The sequence below is a fragment of the Ranitomeya imitator genome, chromosome 3 (assembly GCF_032444005.1).
Source record: "Ranitomeya imitator isolate aRanImi1 chromosome 3, aRanImi1.pri, whole genome shotgun sequence".
NCBI lineage: Eukaryota > Metazoa > Chordata > Amphibia > Anura > Dendrobatidae > Ranitomeya > Ranitomeya imitator.
Genome location: NC_091284.1, coordinates 674,643,033 through 674,667,244, shown reverse-complemented (window position 1 = coordinate 674,667,244; position 24,212 = coordinate 674,643,033). Strand labels below are relative to the sequence as shown.

The 24,212-nt window shown below is 45.4% G+C and overlaps 1 protein-coding gene across 3 annotated transcripts in view; it reads left to right on the top strand.

Annotated features, from left to right (window-relative positions):
- Positions 1-24,212, top strand: part of C1QL4 (complement C1q like 4) — a 217,412-nt gene that overhangs the window by 134,946 nt on the left and 58,254 nt on the right. The window contains exons 1-2 of one of the 3 annotated variants that reach the window (XR_011319377.1): positions 16,304-16,539; positions 16,709-16,813. The exons of the other annotated variants lie outside the window; for them this stretch is intronic. The gene's annotated coding sequence lies outside the window, so the exon portion shown is untranslated. Of the gene's footprint in view, positions 1-16,303; positions 16,540-16,708; positions 16,814-24,212 lie in introns of those variants that run through there. 3 annotated transcript variants of the gene reach the window in all.

Sequence of the window (24,212 nt, the reverse complement as noted above, 5' to 3'; positions counted from 1 at the left end):
TGTGGGGGGCTAATCTATGCTTTGGGGATTTTCTCTGAGGCAAGAAAGTTTTCCTGCTTCTATCTTTAGGGGTAGTTAGCTCTTAGGCTGTGACGAGATGCCTAGGCAGAGCTAGGAGCATTCCACGGCTGCTTCTAGTGTTGTGTTGAGCTTAGGGACTGCGGTCAGTATAGTCGCCACCTGCTCAGAGCTAGACGCATGTCGCTCCTTAATCACCAGATCATAACACTCTGCCCCCAGTGTCCAGCATCTCTGCCCCCAGTGTCCAGCATCTCTGCCCCCAGTGTCCAGCATCTCTGCCCCCAGTGTTCAGCATCTCTGCCCAGTGTCCAGTATCTCTGCCCCAATGTGTCCAGCATCCTGCCCCCAGTGTGTCCAGCATCCTGCCCTCAATGTCCAGCATCTCTGCCCCCAGTGTGTCCAGCAATCTGCCCCAGTGTCTCCAACATATTGCCCCCAGTGTGTCCAGCAATCTGCCCCAGTGTCTCCACCATATTGCCCCCAGTGTGTCTAGCAATGTGCCCCAGTGTGTCCAGCATATTGCCTCAGTGTGACCAGCAATCTGCCCCAGTGTGTCCAGCATATTGCCCCCAGTGTGTCCAGCATATTGCCCCCAATGTGTTCAGCATCCTGCCCCCAGTGTGTCCAGCAATCTGCCCCAGTGTGTCCAGCATATTGCCCCCAGTATGTCCAGCATTCTGCCTCCAGTGCTCCAGCGTATTGTCCCCAGTGTGTCTAGCATATTGCCCCCTAATGTGTCAGCATTATGCCCCCAGTGTGTCCAGCATCCTGCCCCCAGTGTGTTCAGCATATTGCCCCCAGTGTGTCTAGCATCTCTGCCCCAGTGACGAGCATTCTGCCCGCAGTGTGTCCAGCATATTGCCCCTAGTGTGTCCAGCATATTGCCCCCAGTGTGTCCAGCATATTGCCCCCAGTTTGTCCAGCATATTGCCCCCAGTGTGTCCAGCATATTGCCCCCAGTGTATCCAGCATATTGCCCCCAGTATGTCCAGCATTCTGCCTCCAGTGCTCCAGCATATTGTCCCCAGTGTGTCTAGCATATTGCCCCCTAATGTGTCAGCATTATTCCCCCAGTGTGTCCAGCATCCTGCCCCCAGTGTGTTCAGCATATTGCCCCAAGTGTGTCTAGCATCTCTGCCCCAGTGTGTCGAGCATTCTGCCCCCAGTGTGTCCAGCATATTGCCCCTAGTGTGTCCAGCATATTGCCTCCAGTGTGTCCAGCATATTGCCCCCAGTGTGTCCAGCATATTGCCCCCAGGGTGTCCACCATCCTGCCCCCAGTGTGTCCAGCATATTGCCCTTAGTGTGTCCAGCATCTCTGCCCCAATGTGTCCAGCATTCTGCCCCAGTGTGTCCAGCATATTGCCCCCAGTGTGTCCAGCATCCTGCCCCCAGTGTGTCCAGTATATTGCCCCCAGTGTGGCCAGCATATTGCCCCCAGTGTGTCCAGCATATTGCTCCCAGTGTGTCCAGCATATTGCCCCCAGTGTGTCCAACATATTGCCCCCAGTGTGTCCAGCATATTGCCCACAGTGTCTCCAGCATATTGCCCCCAGTTTGTCCAGCATTCTGCCCCCAGTGTGTCCAGCAATCTGCCCCAGTGTGTCCAGCATCTCTGCCCCAGTGTCTTCAGCATATTGCCCCCAGTGTGTCCAGCATCTCTGCCCCCAATGTCCCGGGCCCCCCGAATTACCGTTCGCAATTTAAAAAAATAGAGTTCTCCTAACCTGTCCCGGCTCCTTCGGCGAAGCAGCTCCCTCCAGCAGCGTGCACTCGCCGGCGACTGACAATGACATCAGATGCCAGCAATGTGCGTGCAGCGGCTGATGTCAGTTGCCAGCCTCCGATTGGCTGGTTGTTGTTTACTATTGACGTGTGGGCGGCCGCACATCAATAGCGCATCATAACTGCCGCAGCGCCGGTAGGGGCCCGGTGAGCAGATGAGACGGGGCCCAATGTGGGCCCCCTCTGCCCACCTGGCCAATACGCCAGTCAGGGCAGTAATGCCCTGATGGCGGCGGGCAATCTGATCGGTAGCCCAGGGCCCCCCTGTAAGAGGGTGAACTGTAGTCCCACTGAGAGGGCACTAGGACCCTGTGGTTTTTGCCTGTTGCAGCAGAGGACAGACCTCCCAGAGACAATGTGTGCTGCGGGGTGGGGTCTAGTGTCTCGAGTGTAAAGTGAAAGTAGGAAGTGAGAGCTGAGAGAGAAAAGGCGGGAAGAAAAGGAGAAGCTGCTGTGAGATCTTAAAAAGAGACTGTGTGGATTTACTGCAAGTGTTTTTGGAGGAAAAGAAGCTTTTGAGAGACTTTTTGTTGCTAACGTTCCCCTGGAGAAGAGCTAACCTTTTGTTTAACTCTGTGAGAGACTTGTGTTGCTAACGTTTCCTGGAGAGGAGCTAACCCTTTATCTAAGAAAAGACGGAGACTTTGCTAAGAACCCAGTACGAATTTGGAAGTCTGTGGATTCCCTGTGCATTGAGTGGAGGAACAAGTCTGGACAGACTGCTGATACAGAGACGGACGGATTGTCATGGAACCATTCCTAGGAGCTACAGAAGCAGAGACTACATCGTGAGACCACTAACTAAGTCCCCGGCGTTTGGGCTCGGCATCGGCCGACAAGACAAGAGGAGCTTGCTGTAACTTATTGGCGCTGAAGATATGAACTGGCTACAGCCTCTGCGGATTCCTGCCTGAGAGGAAATCCATCTCAGGATACGGTACCATAGTTATAGATACCTGGGTATCTCTGCTCAGAGTGTTAAATTGTTACTTTAGAGGTGTATCTTATATTAGAGTTGTGTAAGTTATACTCAATGTGCCATTCCAGGGGCTCCCTTAATAACACTACATTCAATTTACACTTGTTCCTGTTTTTAGTTGCCTGTTAGGTAAATTTCTTACTAGTCTGTTGTAGTACACAGTTCTCAGGAGACCTTTGAGTGGCACAGTGATTTCAGCTGCTGCTGAATTAGTGTATCTTTGGGGTGCATCTGCCTTAATATTCTCCATATTACCTTGATTAATTTGTCTTTGAGTAAATACCGTTGGAGATTTCTGCCTTGGTCTTGGTTTGTGACTCACTGGATCTTATTCGGACCTCTGGTCATTACATTTTTGGCGTAGTCGGCAGGATCCAGTGTTTGTCATGGACGAGGGCGAGGGTGGAAATGACCCCGCTGTATCCGCATCCTCCTCGAGGGTTGGGGTTCCCCTGGCAGCCGCTGCGACTCCGGGAGGGTATGTGCCTGTAGGAGCTTTACTTCAGCACATGCCGAAATACGATGGGCGCAATATGGCGTTGCAAGATTGGGCTGAGAGAATCCGGAGTATTCTGCGCATGTGTAATTTGACCCCCGCGTTACGCGCTGAGCTGGCATTAAATGCACTGGAGGGTGATATTAGGCGTATGGTGATGGTGCGCCCAGAATCAGAGAGGGATACATTAGAAAAGATTTTGGAACTGTTAGAGGGGAGTTTGGGGGCCCAGCTTCGGTCCCTATTCTTTAATCGTCCCCAGAGAGAGTGTGAGTCCCTGATGCAGTACTCTAATATTTTACAAGAGATGTTGAATGAGATGCAGCGACTAGACCCGGGGGCCATGGGGGCGTTCCGGGAGGTAGACCGCTTGCTCCGGGACCAATTCATCACCGGTTTAGCCCATAGACTTCTCCGGGACAAGCTGTTGGAAATGGCCCGGGTTGCACCAGAGTTATCTTTCTGGCAGATTTACCGAGCTGCAGTGGAAAGGGAAGAGAAATCAGCCTATGTTCCCGAGGGGTCAGTGAACAGTGCCCAGCTGGAGGAATGTGTGTCATCAGGGTCGGGGGGAGAGGGGCTTGTAAGCGTGGTACAAGCTTTGCGTGCTGAGGTGAAGGAGTTGAAGCTGAAATTGTCTCAACTGACAGTTGATCCCGCCTCTACCACCTCACGGGAACCTCCTGCCCCACCCCCTGGAACGGTGACCCCGCAAATGGCCAGGTCGTCCTATCAGAATGAGTCAAGCCCTCGCCCACGAGGAACAATCACCTGCTGGAAGTGTGGCCGCCAGGGACACATCTCGCGTTACTGCCGGGCGCTTACAGCCCCAGAAACCCCGTCGCCGGCTTTAAACTTCCGGCCGCTGCCATGAGAGGGCAAGCAGCAGCGGCCCCACCCACACAAAGCCCTCGACGGAATGAACAAGATTTGTTTGCATGTAATCCAGTGATAGAAGCAGAGTTTGAAGGGCGGAAGATGAGGTGCTTGGTTGACACGGGATCCGAATGTACTATAATGCCTCTAGAAGTATATGAGAGATACTTCCGTCGACTAGTGATTCCAGAGGATGGCCGAGTGATACGACTGACCGCCGCAAATAATGGTCAATTGTCAGTCAAAGGGATCGTGTGGATGCAACTAAAAATGTTTGGTCAAGAGCTGGGGCAGAAAGGGGTAGTACTGGTGGATCACCCCCCTAGAAGAGGGATGGAAGTGACGCTCGGAATGAACGTGCTGCGAGATTTGAATCACCAGATGTATGCCAGTGAAGGACCCCGATACTGGGCCCGTGCGACAAGACACCGACCCACACAGAGACTTCTACACCGTCTACTGCTGAGTTGCGACTTGCTGAAAAGTGCGGTCCCAGGTGGCCGGGTGGGCCGGGTCCGAGTGACTTCGAGGGCCCCGATCCTGCTGGGACCCAGACAAGAGGAACTCTTAATGCTGCCTGTGGGAGCTGCACAGAGATTGAATGGGCTTGAAGTGCTACTTGAGCCCGCCCGAGAGGGTTCCTCATTTGCCAAGGTACATGTGGCCCGGTCTTTGGCGATTGTGAAGAATGGACGAGTGCCGGTCCGATGCATCAATGTTTTAGATGAAGCTGTTGCAATTCCCGCTGGGACCATACTGGCTGAACTGTTCGTGCCGGCAGAGAAGGTGCCGGAAAATGCAGGGTTCGAATTGCGACCAGACCAACAGTCATCCTGGACATTCGCTGTCGAGGTAGGCCGGACTGAACCTCCTACGGAGGAATGGAATGTTCATGTGATCATGGAGCAGATGGGAGTGGATCGGGAGAAGCTGACCCCCGTGCAGTTGGAGCAGTTGGAGAGAGTTTTGTGGGAACATCAAGAGACATTTTCCCGACATGGAGAGGACTTCGGGTGTACCCAGACGATTGAGCATGAGATTCCAACGGGGGATACTCCACCCATTAGAGAAAGATATCGTCAAATTCCTCCGGCGCTCTATCAAGAGGTGAAGAGCATGGTGGCCAGTATGCTGGACAACCAAGTGATCCGAGAGAGCCGGAGTCCCTGGGCGGCCCCTGTAGTCTTGGTCCGCAAGAAGGATGGGACACTCCGATTTTGTGTGGACTATCGGAAATTGAATGCCCACACCGTACGGGACGCATATCCTTTACCCCGTATTGAACAATCCCTGTCGGCCCTGGGTCGGGCCAAGTATTTCTCAACGTTGGATTTGGCAAGCGGGTACTGGCAAGTCCCAATGGCTGAAAAAGATCGGGCCAAGACGGCGTTTGTCTTGCCAATGGGGCTCTTTGAGTTCAACCGGATGCCCTTTGGCCTCGCTACCGCCCCAGGAACCTTCCAACGCCTGATGGAACATTGCTTGGGCGATCTAAATTTTGAATCAGTCCTGATATATCTAGACGACATTGTGGTGTTCGGAACCTCATTTGAAGATCATCTGGAGAAGCTGCGTCAAGTTCTCCGGCGGCTCAAGAGCTACGGCCTGAAAATAAAGCCAAAAAAGTGTCAACTGTTACAAAACCAGATTGAATATTTGGGGCATCTGGTGACCCCGGACGGGGTACTACCTTTAGCCAGTAAGATTAAGGCGGTACAAGAGTGGCCACCTCCTTGTGACCTGCGAGAAATGCGGGCCTTCCTGGGCCTAGCAGGATACTATCGGCGGTTTGTGCCTAAATTCTCACAAGTGGTGAGTCCCTTGAATGAACTTTTGAGAGGGACAGCGCTGGGTCCTCGAAATCGCCCCATTCCATGGGGGCCCCTACAGAAAAAGGCATTTGATGGAGTGAAAACCGCCCTAACGAGTGCCCCATTGCTGGCCTACGCCCGGTTTGACACCCCTTTTTTTTGTATACCGATGGTAGTCTTCATGGGTTGGGGGCAGTACTAGCACAGGTGCAGGACGGCCGAGAACGAGTGATTTCTTATGGCAGCAGATCTTTAAGAGACTCCGAGCGAAATCCGGCTAACTACAGCTCATTCCGGCTGGAATTGCTGGCCCTGGTGTGGGCAATGACAGAACGCTTCGCCGAGTATCTAACGGGCTGAGGTGCTAGTCATGACAGATAACAACCCGCTAGCTCACTTAGAGAATGCAAAACTGGGGGCGTTGGAGCAGCGGTGGGTCGCCAGACTGGCCAAGTTCAATTACCGCATTAAATTTCGCTCTGGTCGAGAGAACGGCAATGCAGATGCATTGTCAAGGGTGCCCCTTGGGTCATCCGGGGAAGATGTTGACGAACAACTTGAGGATACTGAAACTCCAGCTTTGGGGCAGATACCTATCTTCCAAAGTGTGGTACACTCAAGTGGGGTGGCCACCGGGATGCCCTGTGTCCTGGGTAAAACACCCTCAGATTGGACAAGAGTCCAGGATGAGTGTCCGGACATTGCACTTGTGCGCCGTTGGGTACAAAACAAGGCCTGGCCCAGTGCAGAGGACAAGGCTCAGTTGTCCATGGAAGGAATTAAACTCCTTCGACAATGGGATAAATTGTGTGTGGAGCAAGGTCTTCTGTATCGTAAGGTGTACCTGCCATCGGAGCTGCAGCATCGGTACCAACTGATAATTCCTGTGGGGATGGGGCCAGTGGTCGCTCGTGAGGCGCATGAGAAGGGGGCCCATTTTGGAAGTGAAAAGACATTTCAGTGGTTGCAGCGAGTCCTCTACTGCCCTGAGTTGGGAGGGATGGTGGCCGACGCGTGTCGGCAGTGCCGAATTTGTGGGCTCAACAAAAGCCCTGAGCAGCGGGCTCCCACACAGTCTATTAAGACTTCAGCTCCACTGGAGCTACTCATGATTGACTACGTGTTGATAGGGTACTCTACGTCAGGGTACTCCTATTGCCTGGTGATGACAGATCACTTTACCAAGTATGCTGTAGCGGTGCTGACAAGAGATCAGACGGCCAAGTCGGCGGCTGAGGCAGTGTGCCGACATTTCTTCCAAGTGTTCGGGTGTCCGCAGAGAATACATTCAGATCAAGGGGCCTGCTTTCAGGGGACACTGATGAAAGAGTTGCACCAGCTCTATGGTATCGAGAAGTCGAGAACAACGCCTTACCACCCTCAGGGTAACGGGGCGTGTGAGCGTTTTAATCGGACCCTGTTGCAAATGTTGAGGTCCTTAGAGAGTCAGCAACAGACATGCTGGCCTGAGTATCTCCCCGAATTGATGTGGGTGCACAGTACTACTGGTTACTCACCACACATGTTGATGTTTGGTAGACCTGGCCGAGACATTGAGGATTTGAACATGCCAGATCCCTCCTCCGCCCCCCTTCGGACTGCATCCGAGTGGGTACGAGAGCATCGGCGGCGGTTGAGGGTGGTGCATCAGGTGGTGGGCGACCGCCTTCGACAGGTGGTCCATAAGGACACGCGACCTGTACAAACAGAGCTGTTCTCTCCGGGGGACAGAGTGTTGGTGAGGACAAAACGACGGTCAGGAAAGCTGAGTGACCGATGGGAGGCGATACCGTATCTGATAAAAAAACAGGTGAACCCTGAGATTCCAGTGTACGAGGTCGAACCGGTGGGGACAGGGGGGCCAACCCGTAATTTGCATCATAACATGTTACAACGGTGCTGGTTTGAAGATTCGGCGCCTACCCCCCTAGAGCCAGAGGCCATGTTCCAAGGGGCGGAAGCTCTGAATGATCTTGAGTTTGATGGTGTGCTTACTCCTGCGCCTGCTTATTTGCCCCCTGTGACCGATCTGGCCTCGGGTGATGAGAATGTTGGGGATATGGAGGATGTTGTTGAGGAGAGTGCATCAGGTCAACTGCTTGGTCCTGACGCTGTATCACAGGACATCGAGCCGCAGGAGGAGACAACTCCACTTACGCCCACTAACACGACCACGGAAGAGACTCTAGCTCCCTCTAAGGTCGCACCTGTTGATGTAGGACTCAGGAGAACTACACGATCTACGGCAGGAATACCGCCTCAGCGATATGCTCAAGATGAATTTGAGTGGGAAGGTATGTCGAGGACGCCAACCTCTAGTGGGGTGGCATGTAAGAGGGTGAACTGTAGTCCCACTGAGAGGGCACTAGGACCCTGTGGTTTTTGCCTGTTGCAGCAGAGGACAGACCTCCCAGAGACAATGTGTGCTGCGGGGTGGGGTCTAGTGTCTCGAGTGTAAAGTGAAAGTAGGAAGTGAGAGCTGAGAGAGAAAAGGCGGGAAGAAAAGGAGAAGCTGCTGTGAGATCTTAAAAAGAGACTGTGTGGATTTACTGCAAGTGTTTTTGGAGGAAAAGAAGCTTTTGAGAGACTTTTTGTTGCTAACGTTCCCCTGGAGAAGAGCTAACCTTTTGTTTAACTCTGTGAGAGACTTGTGTTGCTAACGTTTCCTGGAGAGGAGCTAACCCTTTATCTAAGAAAAGACGGAGACTTTGCTAAGAACCCAGTACGAATTTGGAAGTCTGTGGATTCCCTGTGCATTGAGTGGAGGAACAAGTCTGGACAGACTGCTGATACAGAGACGGACGGATTGTCGTGGAACCATTCCTAGGAGCTACAGAAGCAGAGACTACATCGTGAGACCACTAACTAAGTCCCCGGCGTTTGGGCTCGGCATCGGCCGACAAGACAAGAGGAGCTTGCTGTAACTTATTGGCGCTGAAGATATGAACTGGCTACAGCCTCTGCGGATTCCTGCCTGAGAGGAAATCCATCTCAGGATACGGTACCATAGTTATAGATACCCGGGTATCTCTGCTCAGAGTGTTAAATTGTTACTTTAGAGGTGTATCTTATATTAGAGTTGTGTAAGTTATACTCAATGTGCCATTCCAGGGGCTCCCTTAATAACACTACATTCAATTTACACTTGTTCCTGTTTTTAGTTGCCTGTTAGGTAAATTTCTTACTAGTCTGTTGTAGTACACAGTTCTCAGGAGACCTTTGAGTGGCACAGTGATTTCAGCTGCTGCTGAATTAGTGTATCTTTGGGGTGCATCTGCCTTAATATTCTCCATATTACCTTGATTAATTTGCCTTTGAGTAAATACCGTTGGAGATTTCTGCCTTGGTCTTGGTTTGTGACTCACCGGATCTTATTCGTACCTCTGGTCATTACACCCCCACACCACTGGGCCCTGGGCTACCGCCCAGATTGACTCTATTATAATCCGCCTCTGGTGGTACCTCTTGCTTAATGGTGTTGCAGCCTTTGTGGCCTTTCACAAAACGTGTCTAAATACTGTTAAACTATATGACACTTAGATTGCACACAGGTGGACATCCTTTAACTAAGCATGTGACTTATGAAGGTAATTGCTTGTACCAGAACTTTTTAGGGGTTTCATCAAAAATATGAGGTGAATACATATGCTCATGCCAATTTCAATTTATTTGATTCCGTAAATTTAAGTTATACCTGTATTTTTCTCAATTCTCCAACTTAGACTACTTAGTCCTGTTGCATCACACAAAAAATCTGATTACAACAATATTTAACCCCTTTCTGACATTGGACGTACTATTCCGTCCATGTGGGGTGGCCCCTAATTCCCAAGGACGGAATAGTACGTCCAGCGCGATAGGCCGCGCTCACTGGAGGAGCGCGGCCGATCGCGGCCGGGTGTCAGCTGCCTATCACAGCTGACATCCGGCACTATGTGCCAGGAGTGGTCACGGACCGCCCCCGGCACATTAACCCCCGGCACACATGATCTCGGTGTGCCGGCGGTACAGGGAAGCATCACGCAGGGAGGGGGCTCCCTGTGGGCTTCCCTGACACCCCCGCAGCAACGCGATGTGATCGCGTTGCTGCGAGGGCCTCTTACTTCCTTTCCTGCAGCAGGCCCGGATCCAAAATGGCCGCGGCATCCGGGTCCTGCAGGGAGGGAGGTGGCTTACCAAGTGCCTGCTCAGAGCAGGCGCTTGGTAAGCCTGCAGCGCTGTAAGTAAGATTGCTGATCTGACAGAGTGCTGTGCAAACTGTCAGATCAGCGATCTGTGATGTCCCCCCCTGGGACAAAGTAAAAAAGTTTTTTTTTAAATTTCCACATGTGTAAAAAAAGAAAAAAAAAATCCTAAATAAAGATAAAAAAATATTGTTCCTATCAATACATTTCTTTATCTAAATAAAAAAACAAACAATAAAAGTACAAATATTTAGTATTGCCGTAACGACCCAACCTATAAAACTGTCCCACTAGTTAACCCCTTCAGTAAACACCGTAAGAAAAGAAAAAAACGAGGAAAAAAATAAACGCTTTATTATCATACCGCTGAACAAAAAGTGGAATAACACGCGATCTAAAAGACAGATATAAATAAACATGGTACTGCTGAAAACGTCATCTTATCCCGCAAAAAACGAGCTGCCTTAAAGCATCATCAGCAAAAAAATAAAAAAGTTTTAGTCCTCAGAATAAAGCGATGCAAAAATAATTATTTTTCCTATAAAATAGTTTTTATCGTGTAAAAGCGCCAAAACATAAAAAAAATATAAAGGAGGTATCGCTGTAATCGTACTGACCCGAAGAATAAAACTGCTTTATCAATTCTACAAAACGCGGAATGGTATAAACGCCTCCCCCAAAAGAAATTCATGAATAGCTGGTTTTTGGTTATTCTGTCTCACAAAAATCGAAATAAAAAGCGATCAAAAAATGTCACGTGCCCGAAAATGTTACCAATAAAAACATCAACTCGTCCCGCAAAAAACAAGACCTCACATGACTCTGTGGACTCAAATATGGAAAAATTATAGCTCTCAAAATGTGGTAACGCAAAAAATATTTTTTGCAAAAAAAAGGCGTCTTTCAGTGTGTGATGGCTGCCAATCATAAAAATCCGCTAAAAAAAAACGCTATAAAAGTAAATAAAACCCCCCTTCATCACCCCCTTGATTAGGAAAAAATGTTAAAAAATTATTTATTTCCATTTTCCCATTAGGGCTAGGGTTAGGGCTAGGGTTAGGGCTAGGGTTGGGGTTAGGGTTAGGGTTGGGGCTAGGGTTAAAGCTACAGTTAGGGTTGGGGTTTGGATTACATTTATGGTTGGGAAAAGGGTTGGGATTGGGGTTAGGGGTGTGTCTGGGTTAGAGGTGTGGTTAGGGTTACCGTTGGGATTAGGGTTAGGGGTGTGTTTGGATTAGGGCTTCAGTTATAATTGGGGGGTTTCCACTGTTTAGGCACATCAGGGGCTCTCCAAACGCGACACGGCGTCCGATTTCAATTCCAGCCAATTCTGCGTTGAAAAAGTAAAACAGTGCTCCTTCCCTTCCGAGCTCTCCCATGCGCACAAACGGTGGTTCCCCCCACATAATGGGTACAAGCGTACTCAGGACAAATTGTACAACAACTTTTGGGGTCCAAATTCTCCTGTTACCCTTGGGAAAATACAAAACTGGGGGCTAAAAAATAAATTTTGTGGGAAAAAAAAGATTTTTTATTTTTACGGCTCTGCATTATAAACTGTAGTGAAACACTTGGGGGCTCAAAGTTCTCACAACACATCTAGATGAGTTCCTTTGGGGGTCTAGTTTCCAATATGGGGTCACTTGTGGGGGTTTCTACTGTTTAGGTACATTAGGGACTCTGCAAACGCAATGTGACGCCTGCAGACCATTCCATCTAAGTCTGCATTCCAAATGGCGCTCCTTCCCTTCCGAGCTCTGCCATGCGCCCAAACGGTGGTTCCCCCCACAGCGTACTCAGGACAAATTGGACAACAACTTTTGGGGTCCAATTTCTCCTGTTACCCTCGGGAAAATACAAAACTGGTGGCTAAAAATAATTTTTGTGGGAAAAAAGTTTTGTTTTATTTTTACGGCTCTGCATTATAAACTTCTGTGAAGCCCTTGGTGAGTCAAAGTGCTCACCACACATCTAGATAAGTTCCTTAGGGGGTCTACTTTCCAAAATGGTGTCACTTGTGGGGGGTTTCAATGTTTAGGCACATCAGTGGCTCTCCAAACGCAACATGGCGTCCCATCTCAATTCCTGTCAATTTTGCATTGAAAAGTCAAACGGCGCTCCTTCCCTTCCGAGCTCTCCCATGCGCCCACATATGGGGTATCGACTTACTCAGGACAAATTGTACAACAACTTTTGTGGTCCATTTTCTCCTGTTACCCTTGGTAAAATAAAACAAATTGGAGCTGAATTAAATTTTTTGTGAAAAAAAGTTAAATGTTCATTTTTACTTAAACATTCCAAAAATTCCTGTGAAACACCTGAAGGGTTAATAAACTTCTTGAATGTGGTTTTGAGCACCTTGAGGGGTGCAGTTTTTAGAGTGGTGTCACACTTGGGTATTTTCCATCATATAGACCCCTAAAAATGACTTCAAATGAAATGTGGTCCCTAAATAAAAACTTTGGTAACTTTGGTAACTTTTAGGTAACTTTGACATAGTGGGAATAACCGAGACATGGTTAGATGAAAGCTATGACTGGGCAGTTAACTTAAAGGGTTACGGTCTGTTTAGAAAGGATCATAAAAATCAGAGAGGAGGAGGGGTTTGTCTCTATGTAAAGTCTTGTCTAAAGTCATCTTTAAGGGAGGATATTAGCGAAGGGAATGAGGATGTCGAGTCCATATGTGTCGAAATTCATGGAGGGAAAAATGGTAACAAAATTCTCATTGGGGTCTGTTACAAACCCCCAAATATAACAGAAACCATGGAAAGTCTACTTCTAAAGCAGATAGATGAAGCTGCAATCCATAATGAGGTCCTGGTTATGGGGGACTTTAACTATCCGGATATTAACTGGGAAACAGAAACCTGTGAAACCCATAAAGGCAACAGGTTTCTGCTAATAACCAAGAAAAATTATCTTTCACAATTGGTGCAGAATCCAACCAGAGGAGCAGCACTTTTAGACCTAATACTATCTAATAGACCTGACAGAATAACAAATCTGCAGGTGGTCGGGCATCTAGGAAATAGCGACCACAATATTGTACAGTTTCACCTGTCTTTCACTAGGGGGACTTGTCAGGGAGTCACAAAACACTGAACTTTAGGAAGGCAAAGTTTGACCAGCTTAGAGATGCCCTTAATCTGGTAGACTGGGACAATATCCTCAGAAATAAGAATACAGATAATAAATGGGAAATGTTTAAGAACATCCTAAATTGGCACTGTAAGGGTATGTTTCCACATGCAGGAAACGCTGCGTGTCTGATGCTGCATAGAGCCGCAGCGTCAGACACGCAGCGTCCAGATGTTACAGCATAGTGGAGGGGATTGAATGAAATCCCATCTCCACTATGCGTGGTAACACGCACGCGGCGGCCCTGTGACTCCGGACATGCTGCGCGTCTTTTCAGATCGCAGCATGCCCGTATATCTTGCGGCGACGCTGCGTCGCCGCAAGGTATAACACAGGGCCCTATGCGATGGGTGCGATGATGCCAGATGTGTGCTATGAACACATCCGGCATCATCGCGTTCCAGAAGGGGGCGGGGCTTACCGCAGAGCGGCAAAGCCGCTCCGACGATACCGCCGGTCATCCTGAAAGTGGAGACATACCCTAAGCGGTTTATACCTTGTGGGAATAAAAGGACTAGAAATAGCAAAAACCCAATGTGGCTAAACAAAGAAGTAAGACAGGCAATTAACAGTAAAAAGAAATCATTTGCACTACTAAAGCAGGATGGCACCATTGAAGCTCTAAAAAACTATAGGGAGAAAAATACTTTATCTAAAAAACTAAAGCTGCCAAAAAGGAAACAGAGAAGCACATTGCTAAGGAGAGTAAAACTAATCCCAAACTGTTCTTCAACTATATCAATAGTAAAATAATAAAAACTGAAAATGTAGGCCCCTTAAAAAATAGTGAGGAAAGAATGGTTGTAGATGACGAGGAAAAAGCTAACATATTAAACACCACCTTCTCCACGGTATTCACGGTGGAAAATGAAATGCTAGGTGAAATCCCAAGAAACAATGAAAACCCTATATTAAGGGTCACCAATCTAACCCAAGAAGAGGTGCGAAACCGGCTAAATAAGATTAAAATAGATAAATCTCCGGGTCCGGATGGCATACACCCGCACGAGTACTAAGAGAACTAAGTAATGTAATAGATAAACCATTATTTCTTATTTTTAGGGACGGGGTCTGTTCCGCACGACTGGCGCATAGCAAATGTGGTGCCAATATTCAAAAAGGGCTCTAAAAGTGAACCTGGAAATTATAGGCCAGTAAGTCTAACCTCTATTCTTGGTAAAATATTTGAAGGGTTTCTGAGGGATGTTATTCTGGATTATCTCAATGAGAATAACTGTTTAACTCCATATCAGGATGGGTTTATGATGAATCGCTCCTGTCAAACCAATCTAATCAGTTTTTATGAAGAGGTAAGCTATAGGCTGGACCACGGTGAGTCATTGGACGTGGTATATCTCGATTTTTCCAAAGCGTTTGATACCGTGCCGCACAAGAGGTTGGTACACAAAATGAGAATGCTTCGTCTGGGGGAAAATGTGTGTAAATGGGATAGTAACTGGCTTAGTGATAGAAAGCAGAAGGTGGTTATAAATGGTATAGTCTCTAACTGGGTCGCTGTGACCAGTGGGGTACCGCAAGGGTCAGTATTGGGACCTGTTCTCTTCAACATATTCATTAATGATCTGGTAGAAGGTTTACACAGTAAAATATCGATATTTGCAGATGATACAAAACCATGTAAAGCTGTTAATACAAGAGAAGATAGTATTCTGCTACAGATGGATCTGGATAAGTTGGAAACTTGGGCTGAAAGGTGGCAGATGAGGTTTAACAATGATAAATGTACTGTTATTCACATGGGAATAAGGAATCAATATCACCATTACACATTGAATGGGAAACCACTGGGTAAATCTGACAGGGAGAAGGACTTGGGGATCCTAGTTAATGATAAACTTACCTGGAGCAGCCAGTGCCAGGCAGCAGCTGCCAAGGCAAACAGGATCATGTGGTGCATTAAAAGAGGTCAGGATACACATGATGAGAGCATTATACTGCCTCTGTACAAATCCCTAGTTAGACCGCACATGGAGTACTGTGTCCAGTTTTGGGCACCGGTGCTCAGGAAGGATATAATGGAACTAGAGAGAGTACAAAGGAGGGCAACAAAATTAATAAAGGGGATGGGAGAAATACAATACCCAGATAGATTAGCGAAATTAGGATTATTTAATCTAGAAAAAAGACGACTGAGGGGCAATCTAATAACCATGTATAAGTATACAAGGGGACAATACAAATATCTCGCTGAGGATCTGTTTATACCAAGGAAGGTGACGGGCACAAGGGGGCATTCTTTGCGTCTGGAGGAGAGAAGGTTTTTCCACCAACATAGAAGAGGATTCTTTACTGTTAGGGCAGTGAGAATCTGGAATTTCTTGCCTGAGGAGGTGGTGATGGCGAACTCAGTCGAAGGGTTCAAGAGAGGCCTGGATGTCTTCCTGGAGCAGAACAATATTGTAACATACAATTATTAGGTTCTGTAGAAGGACATAGATCTGGGGATTTATTATGATGGAATATAGGCTGAACTGGATGGACAAATGTCTTTTTTCGGCCTTACTATGTTATGTTACTATGTTACTATGTAAATTGGTTTCATTGGAACTTCATGTTGGTACATTGGTTGAATATTACAAATTTCGAAGGATCCCAAGGGGGTTGAGATTGAATTTACATCCAACATTGCTTCCTAATAATACCCAATTTTGTGCCAAATTTGAAGCCATAAGCAATAAATATTCATTGATATCATGCTTAATATAGAATTTCTTAAAAAAGAAATTGAGACTCTTAAAAAGAAGCGAGATGAGAAAAGACTTTTGCTTGTTAATGGTACCTCTGAGGAAGGATTGAGAGCCATTGATTCCAAGGTGAATGATAATTTATCCAAATATAGATCTGAATTGGAGGACACAAAACTGTCAAAATGGTACAGAGATCTGGAAGATTATAATAATGGTCGAGCATTTGGTTGACAATTCAAGAACTTGATGCCTTCGAGTCTGAGACCAAAGATGGCTCCAAGTAAATCTTGAGGTGGTAAAAAATAAAAAAAAAAATCCAGAGGCCTATGCTACCACAGACATTCTTTAGCTTTACAGGTGGAGAGTCGGATTCCACTGATGATGGTGGAAGTGGTTCTAGTAATACAGCTGATTTCTTTAGCCACACCACAGGAAGGAAGACCAGGCCCTGCAGGAGGGGACATAGGGGCAGTAGAAAACATAAGAGGCGGAGGCTCACAACTGGTGACGAGATCCAAATCGAAGAAAAGCAGGCAGAGGTAAAGTCACTTGTGGTAAATATATCCTCATTTCCTTTAACTGATGAGCAGATTCAAGTGCTAGTCAGGGGGCTCTCTTTCTGCCCCTCAAGCAGCATTAGTTGGTTTAATCTTGATAATGACCTTTATAAGGTTTTTAGAAGGTTACGTTTAACGGCTTTCTTTGCAGGTAGTGTCCAGAAAGATGAAGGCAGCACTCCAGTAGAAAAAATAAGAGTATTTTATTGGCCCATGTGCGACGTTTCAGTCCAAAGTGTGGACCTTTCTCAAGCAGGTAAAGAGAAAACTACTATTGAAAAATCTGGAGATTTCCTTTCCCTCAACCAATTGGGCTTGTATGACGGGAGTAAATTTGTGCCGCTAGATCATGATCCTGTCATTGAAACCTTTTCTAAATTGGTCATTGCTGATATACAGTACAGACCAAAAGTTTGGACACACCTTCTCATTTGAAGATTTTTCTGTATTTTCATGACTATGGAAATTGTACATTCACACTGAAGGTATCAAAACTATGAATTAACACATGTGAAATTATATACTTAGCAAAAAAGTGTGAAACAACTGAAATTATGTCTTATATTCTAGGTTCTTCAAAGTAGCCACCTTTTGCTTTGATGACTGGTTTGCACACTCTTGGCATTCTCTTGATGAGCTTCAAGAGGTAGTCACCGGGAATGGTTTTCACTTCACAGGTGTGCCCTGTCAGATTTCATAGGTGGGATCTCTTGCTTTATAAATGGGGTTGGGACCATCACTCTAAATTGGTCATTGCTGATATACAGTACAGACCAAAAGTTTGGACACACCTTCTCATTTAAATATTTTTCTGTTTTTTCATGACTATGAAAATTGTACATTCACACTGAAGGTATCAAAACTATGAATTAACACATGTGAAATTATATACTTAGCAAAAAAAGTGTGAAACAACTGAAATTATGTCTTATATTCTAGGTTCTTCAAAGTAGCCACCTTTTGCTTTGATGACTGCTTTGCACACTCTTGGCATTCTCTTGATGAGCTTCAAGAGGTAGTCACCGGGAATGGTCTTCCAACAATCTTGAAGGAGATCCCAGAGATGCTTAGCACTTGTTGGCCCTTTTGCCTTCACTCTGCGGTCCAGCTCACCCCAAACCATCTCGATTGGGTTCAGGTCTGGTGACTGTGGAGGCCAGGTCATCTGGCGTAGCACCCCATCACTCTCCTTCTTGGTCAAATAGACCTTACACAGCCTGGAGGTGTGTTTGGGGTCATTGTACTGTTGAAAAATAAATGATGTCCAACTAAACACAAACCGGATGGAATAGCATGCCGCTGCAAGATGCTGTGGTAGCCATGCTGGTTCAATATGCCTTCAATTTTGAATAAATCCCCAACAGTGTCACCAGCAAAGCACCCCCACGCCATCACACCTCCTCCTCCATGCTTCACGGCGGGAACCAGGCATGTAGAGTCCATCCGTTCACCTTTTCTGCATCGCACAAAGACACGGTGGTTGGAACCAAAGATCTCAAATTTGGACTCATCAGACCAAAGCACAGATTTCCTCTGGTCTAATGTCCATTCCTTGTGTTCTTTAGCCCAAAAAAGTATCTTCTGGTTGTTGCCTGTCCTTAGCAGTGGTTTCCTAGTATCTATTTAACCATGAAGGCCTGCTGCACAAAGTCTTCTCTTAACAGTTGTTGTAGAGATGTGCCTGCTGCTAGAACTCTGTGTGGCATTGACCTGGTCTCTAATCTGAGCTGCTGTTAACCTGCGATTTCTGAGGCTGGTGACTCGGATAAACTTATCCTCAGAAGCAGAGGTGACTCTTGGTCTTCCTTTCCTGGGGCGGTCCTCATGCGAGCCAGTTTCTTTCTAGCGCTTGATGGTTTTTGCCACTGCACTTGGGGACACTTTCAAAGTTTTCCCAATTTTTCGGACTGACTGACCTTCATTTCTTAAAGTAATGATGGCCACTCGTTTTTCTTTACTTAGAATTTGTATTATGGCAAGAAAAAAGCAGCTAACAGTCTATTCAGTAGGACTATCAGCTGTGTATCCACCCGACTTCTGCACAACACAACTGATGGTCCCAACCCCATTTATAAAGCAAGAAATCCCACCTATGAAATCTGACAGGGCACACCTGTGAAGTGAAAACCATTCCCGGTGACTACCTCTTGAAGCTCATCAAGAGAATGCCAAGAGTGTGCAAAGCAGTCATCAAAGCAAAAGGTGGCTACTTTGAAGAACTTAGAATATAAGACATACAGTTAGGTCCATATATATTTGGACAGAGATAACATTTTTGTAATTTTGGTTATAGACATTACCACAATAAATTTTAAACAAAGCATTTCAGATGCAGTTGAAGTACAGACTTTCAGCTTTTATTTGAGGGTATCCACATTAAAATTGGATGAAGGGTTTAGGAGTTTCAGCTCCTTAACATGTGCCACCCTGTTTTTAAAGGGACCAAAAGTAATTGGACAGATTCTACAATTTTTAAAAAAATGTTCATTTCTAGCACTTGGTTGAAAATCCTTTGTTGGCAATGACTGCCTGAAGTCTTGAACTCATGGACATCACCAGACGCTGTGTTTACTCCTTTTTCATGCTCTGCCAGGCCTTCACTGCAGTGGTTTTCAGTTGCTGTATGTTTGTGGGTCTTAGTGTCTGAAGTTTAGTCTTTAACAAGTGAAATGCATGCTCAATTGGGTTGAGATCAGGTGACTGACTTGGCCATTCAAGAATATTCCACTTCTTTGCTTTAATAAACTTCTGGGTTGCTTTGGCCTTATGTTTTGGGTCATTGTCCATCTGTAGTATGAAACGACGACCAATCAGTTTTGCTGCATTTGGCTGGATCTGAGCACACAGTATGGCTCTGAATACCTCAGAATTCATTGGGCTGCTTCTGTCTTGTGTCACATCATCAATAAACACTAGTGACCCAGTGCCACTGGCAGCCATGCATGCCCAAGCCATCACACTGCCTCCGCCGTGTTTTACAGATGATGTGGTATGCTTTGGATCATGAGCTGTACCATGCCTTCTCCATACTTTTCTCTTTCCATCATTCTGGTAGAGGTTGATCTTGGTTTCATCTGTCCAAAGAATGTTCTTACAGAACTGTGCTGGCTTTTTTAGATGTTTTTAGCAAAGTCCAATCTAGCCTTTTTATTCTTGATGCTTATGAGTGGTTTGCACGTGCAGTGAACCCTCTGTATTTATTTTCATGCAGTCTTCTCTTTATGGTAGATTTGGATATTGATACGCCTACCTCCTGGAGAGTGTTGTTCACTTGGTTGGCTGTTGTGAAGGGGTTTCTCTTCACCATGTAGATTATTCTGCGATCATCCACCACTGTTGTCTTCCATGGGCACCCAGGTCTTTTTGCATTGATGAGTTCACCAGTGCTTTCTTTCTTTCTCAGGATGTACCAAACTGTAGATTTTGCCACACCTAATATTGTAGCAATTTCTTGGATGGTTTTTTTTTCTGTTCTCGCAGCTTAAGGATGGCTTGATTCACCTGCATGGAGAGCTCCTTTGACCGCATGTTTACTTCACAGCAAAACTTCCAAATGCAAGCACCACACCTCAAATCAACTCCAGGCCTTTTATCTGCTTAATTGAGAATGACATACCGAAGGGATTGCCCACACCTGTCCATGAAATAGCCTTGGAGTCAATTGTCCAATTACTTTTGGTCCCTTTAAAAACAGGGTGGCACATGTTAAGGAGCTGAAACTCCCAAACCCTTCATCCAGTTTTAATGTGGATACCCTCAAATGAAAGCTGAAAGTCTGAACTTCAACTGCATCTGAATTGTTTTTTTTTTAATTCATTGTGGTAATGTTTATAACCAAAATTAGAAAAATGTCGTCTATGTCCAAATATATATGGACCTAACTGTAATTTCAGTTGTTTCACACTTTTTTGTTAAGTATATAATTCCACATGTGTTAATTCATTGTTTTGATGCCTTCAGTGTGAATGTACAATTTTCATAGTCATGAAAATACAGAAAAATCTTTAAATGAGAAGATGGGTCCAAACTTTTGGTCTGTACTGTAGCTAAACTTAGAAAATGTAATTTTAAAGTCGGAAGACCTAATTTGAATATATTTGAGAGAAAGGAAATCAAGACATTGAGAGAAAACAAGTCAATCACCATAAAACAAGCCGATAAGGGGGGGGGGCAAATGTGGTGACGGACACAATACGCTATCGAGAGGAGATATTGAGTCAGTTATCAGATCTTGAAGTCTATGAAAAATTGCATTTTAATCCTACCTAGAAATTCCATTTGGAGTTGAAGGGTACGATAGATGATGCTCTCTTTAATGGTATTATTGACCGGAGGAAGCTGGCTGAATATTTATTGATGGACCATCCTATTGTCCCAATCCTGTACCTAAGATACATAAGGATCTGTATAACCCACCTGGATGTCCTATCATCTTGGGGAGGGAGTCTCTATTTAATAGAGTGGCAGTTTTTTTAGATCCTCTATTACATGAATTTGCCATGGCAGGGCTAACCCATACTAGAGACACAAGTGATTTTATTAGGTCTTTCGAAGGTGTGCTGGTTGATGAATCGACTGTGCTGGTATCATTGTGTCTTTGTACACTTCTATTAAACTCGAGAAGGGCCTTTCTGCAGTTGATGTGATGCTCACCGGCTCCGATATGGTGCCTTTCATCTTTGGTGAGGATTACTACCTCCAGCGCCGCGAGACAGCCATGGGGTCCAATGTGGCCCCAATTATGCTAACATCTATATGGCTGTCCTGGAAGGTGAACATGTGTACAGGTCACCATTTTGGTGCTATTTGAGGGGCTGGCGATGTTACATCGATGATGTTTTCTATGTGTGGGTGTTGTGAATTCTGCTCTTGGGCTCCCTCCGGTGGTTATGAGTGGTAGTGCTGCGGTAGTTGGATCGCAGCATTTATCAGGTGTTTCTATTTTTTGCAATTTGGGCTGGGCTATTTAGTCCTGCTTTTTCCTTTAGTCAGTGCAAGTTGTCCATTGTTTTTGGAGGATTCACATCCATACCTGGTCTCTTCTGTTCTGCTGTTCATTTCAACAAAGATAAGTTCTGGCTTTGTTTTTGCTGTCCACCTGCTGTGGACCTTATAGTTTTGTGCATTTTCATGTTTTGTTTAGTCCAGCTTTGTCTGTGAAGGATTTTTTGCAGCCAAGCTGTGTCTCTGGAGATGCAGATATACCCTCCATGTCTTTAGTCAGATGTGGTGTTTTGTATTTTCTGTGGTGGATATTTTCTAGTGTGTTATACTGACCACATAGTACTCTGTCCTATTCTTTCTTTTTAGCTAGTATGGCCTCATATGCTAAATCCTGATTTCATGTCTGCGTATGTTATTTCCCTCTCCTCTCACAGTCAATATTTGTGGGGGGCTGTCTATCCTTTGGGGATTTTCTCTGAGGCAAGATAGGTTTCCTGTTTCTGTCTTTAGGGGTAGTTAGTTCTTAGGCTGTGTTGAGGGGTCTAGGGAGTGTTAGGTACCCCCCACGGCTACTTCTAGTTGCGCTGCTAAGTTCAGGGTTTTGCGGTCAGTACAGTTACCACCTTCTCCAGAGTACGTCTCATGCTGCTCCTAGGCCACCAGATCATAACATGTGGGATAGTAGTAGTAGAGAGGATCTTAATGCTTTTCATCAATCCCTTAATGAAATTTTTCCGGAGCTTAAATTTACCATGGATTGCTCACTGGAGAAGATGCAGTTTTTAGATACACTGGTTTTCAAAAAAGATGGTGTACTGCACACTGATCTGTTTGTGACGGATAGGAACAATATGCTGCATTTTTCCAGTGAACACCCAAGAAATATGGTTGAGCCATTACCATGGAGTCAGCTTCTCAGAATCAGAAGGGTGGTCTTGTGTGATATATTGTTAGATTGACGCCTGGATGAAATGTGCGACAAATTTCTCGTTAGGGGCTACCATAGAGATAGTCTTGTAGATTATAAACAACGAATCTTACAAGTGCCTAGGAATGATCTTTTGGTCTCTAAAAGATCTCCCAGAGTAAATAAATGGATACCATTTGTTACAACTTACAATGGCTTGAGCAGAAAGATTTAGGGTATTATCAGGAAACATTGGTCACTGTTAGGGAAGGTTCATGAGAATATTGAAGAGTTTAAATTACCACCACTCTTCTCTTTTAGAAGGAGCCGAAGTCTAAAGGATGAGCTTGTGAAATCAGATACTGGGAGTTCGAAGAGGGATTTACAGTTAACCCGGAGCAGTCCAAGTTTAGGGAATTTTCCCTGTTTAGGATGTGTTTATTGCAGTATTATGTTAAAGGAACGATATTTTTGTCACCCACAGTCAGGGAAACAATATTCTATTCAGAAGCGTTACACCTGTACAATTAGCTTTGTGGTTTACACAATATGTTGTCCATGTGGTCTCTATGTAGGGGAGACCACTATGGAGAAAAAAAACAAGGATTAGTAAACACAAGAGTACGATTACAACTGGATTGACTGAGCTTCCCGTGCCTAAACATTTTAAAGATAAGGAACATACGGTTAATCAATTACGCTTCAAGGTAATAGATGATGTCCCTGTAATGAGACGAGGGGGGTGACAAGACTGCACTTCTGAAATAGAAAGAATTAAAATGGATCTTTTAATTGGAAACATTAAGACCCAAAGGTATGAACATTGAATATAACCAGCAGGGTTGTTTACTTTGATAGTGACATTGAACTGATGATAATTTTTAATGATTATATCATACTTTTTTTCTCATGATATTGTTTTTAGCTCTTTTTTACCGTAGATCTTCCATCTGATGATTGAGTTGCACTATGTGTGATAAGAAATGACATTTGAGTACTGATGTTTTGCCCGTTCTCCCATTAGATGTATAAAGTGATATGGCGCTCTTTTTTTTTTAAAGAAAATATAACATTACATTCTTTTACTTTGATGGTAGTAAAGGAATGTAGTTTAGGTAGGTCCTTAAAGGGTGGTTATGTGATGATGTAATTTATGGTGGGATGTTGATATTAACCAGAGGGATTTTGGGATATCCATATCATATGGCGTGTTGATTAATTGTTTAGGCTTTTCTGACATATAAGCTATGGGTGAATTTGGACAAAATTATTGTTTTCCAAACCTTTTTTTATGTTAAGTTTACCATACAGTTATGTGTTCTACTATTAATATTATTTTGATGTTTTTTGTTGATTTTTACATTTATGTAGGTATGGCCATTTAAACAGAAAAGATAGATATATTGCTTGTTAGTAAGGATATTGTTACATGCACGCCGCTAGGTTCAGATAGGAGCGAAACAGGTCTCATGAATTCTTCGGTCATTAGGTACTGATGAAAAGATTCATAATTTTGAACGGACATTGGAAAAGACCCTTGATCAGACTTTGAAAAAGATTCAAGATAACCAAACCAATAAGTTTAACCGGGATACCAAGGATTACCAGTCTAAGACTGTGTATCGCTGGGTCAAAGCTACATCTCAAATTCATGTGAGAAATCGCATTGGTTCCTTTTCGTCAGTTTCCTCAGCCGGTGATGTGTCTGATGCCTCTACATCCTCCATGATGACTCGGTCGGGTGCGGGGTATAAGAGACCCCGAAAACACAATTTTCATCCCTATAAGCGCAATGGTGGTCGTT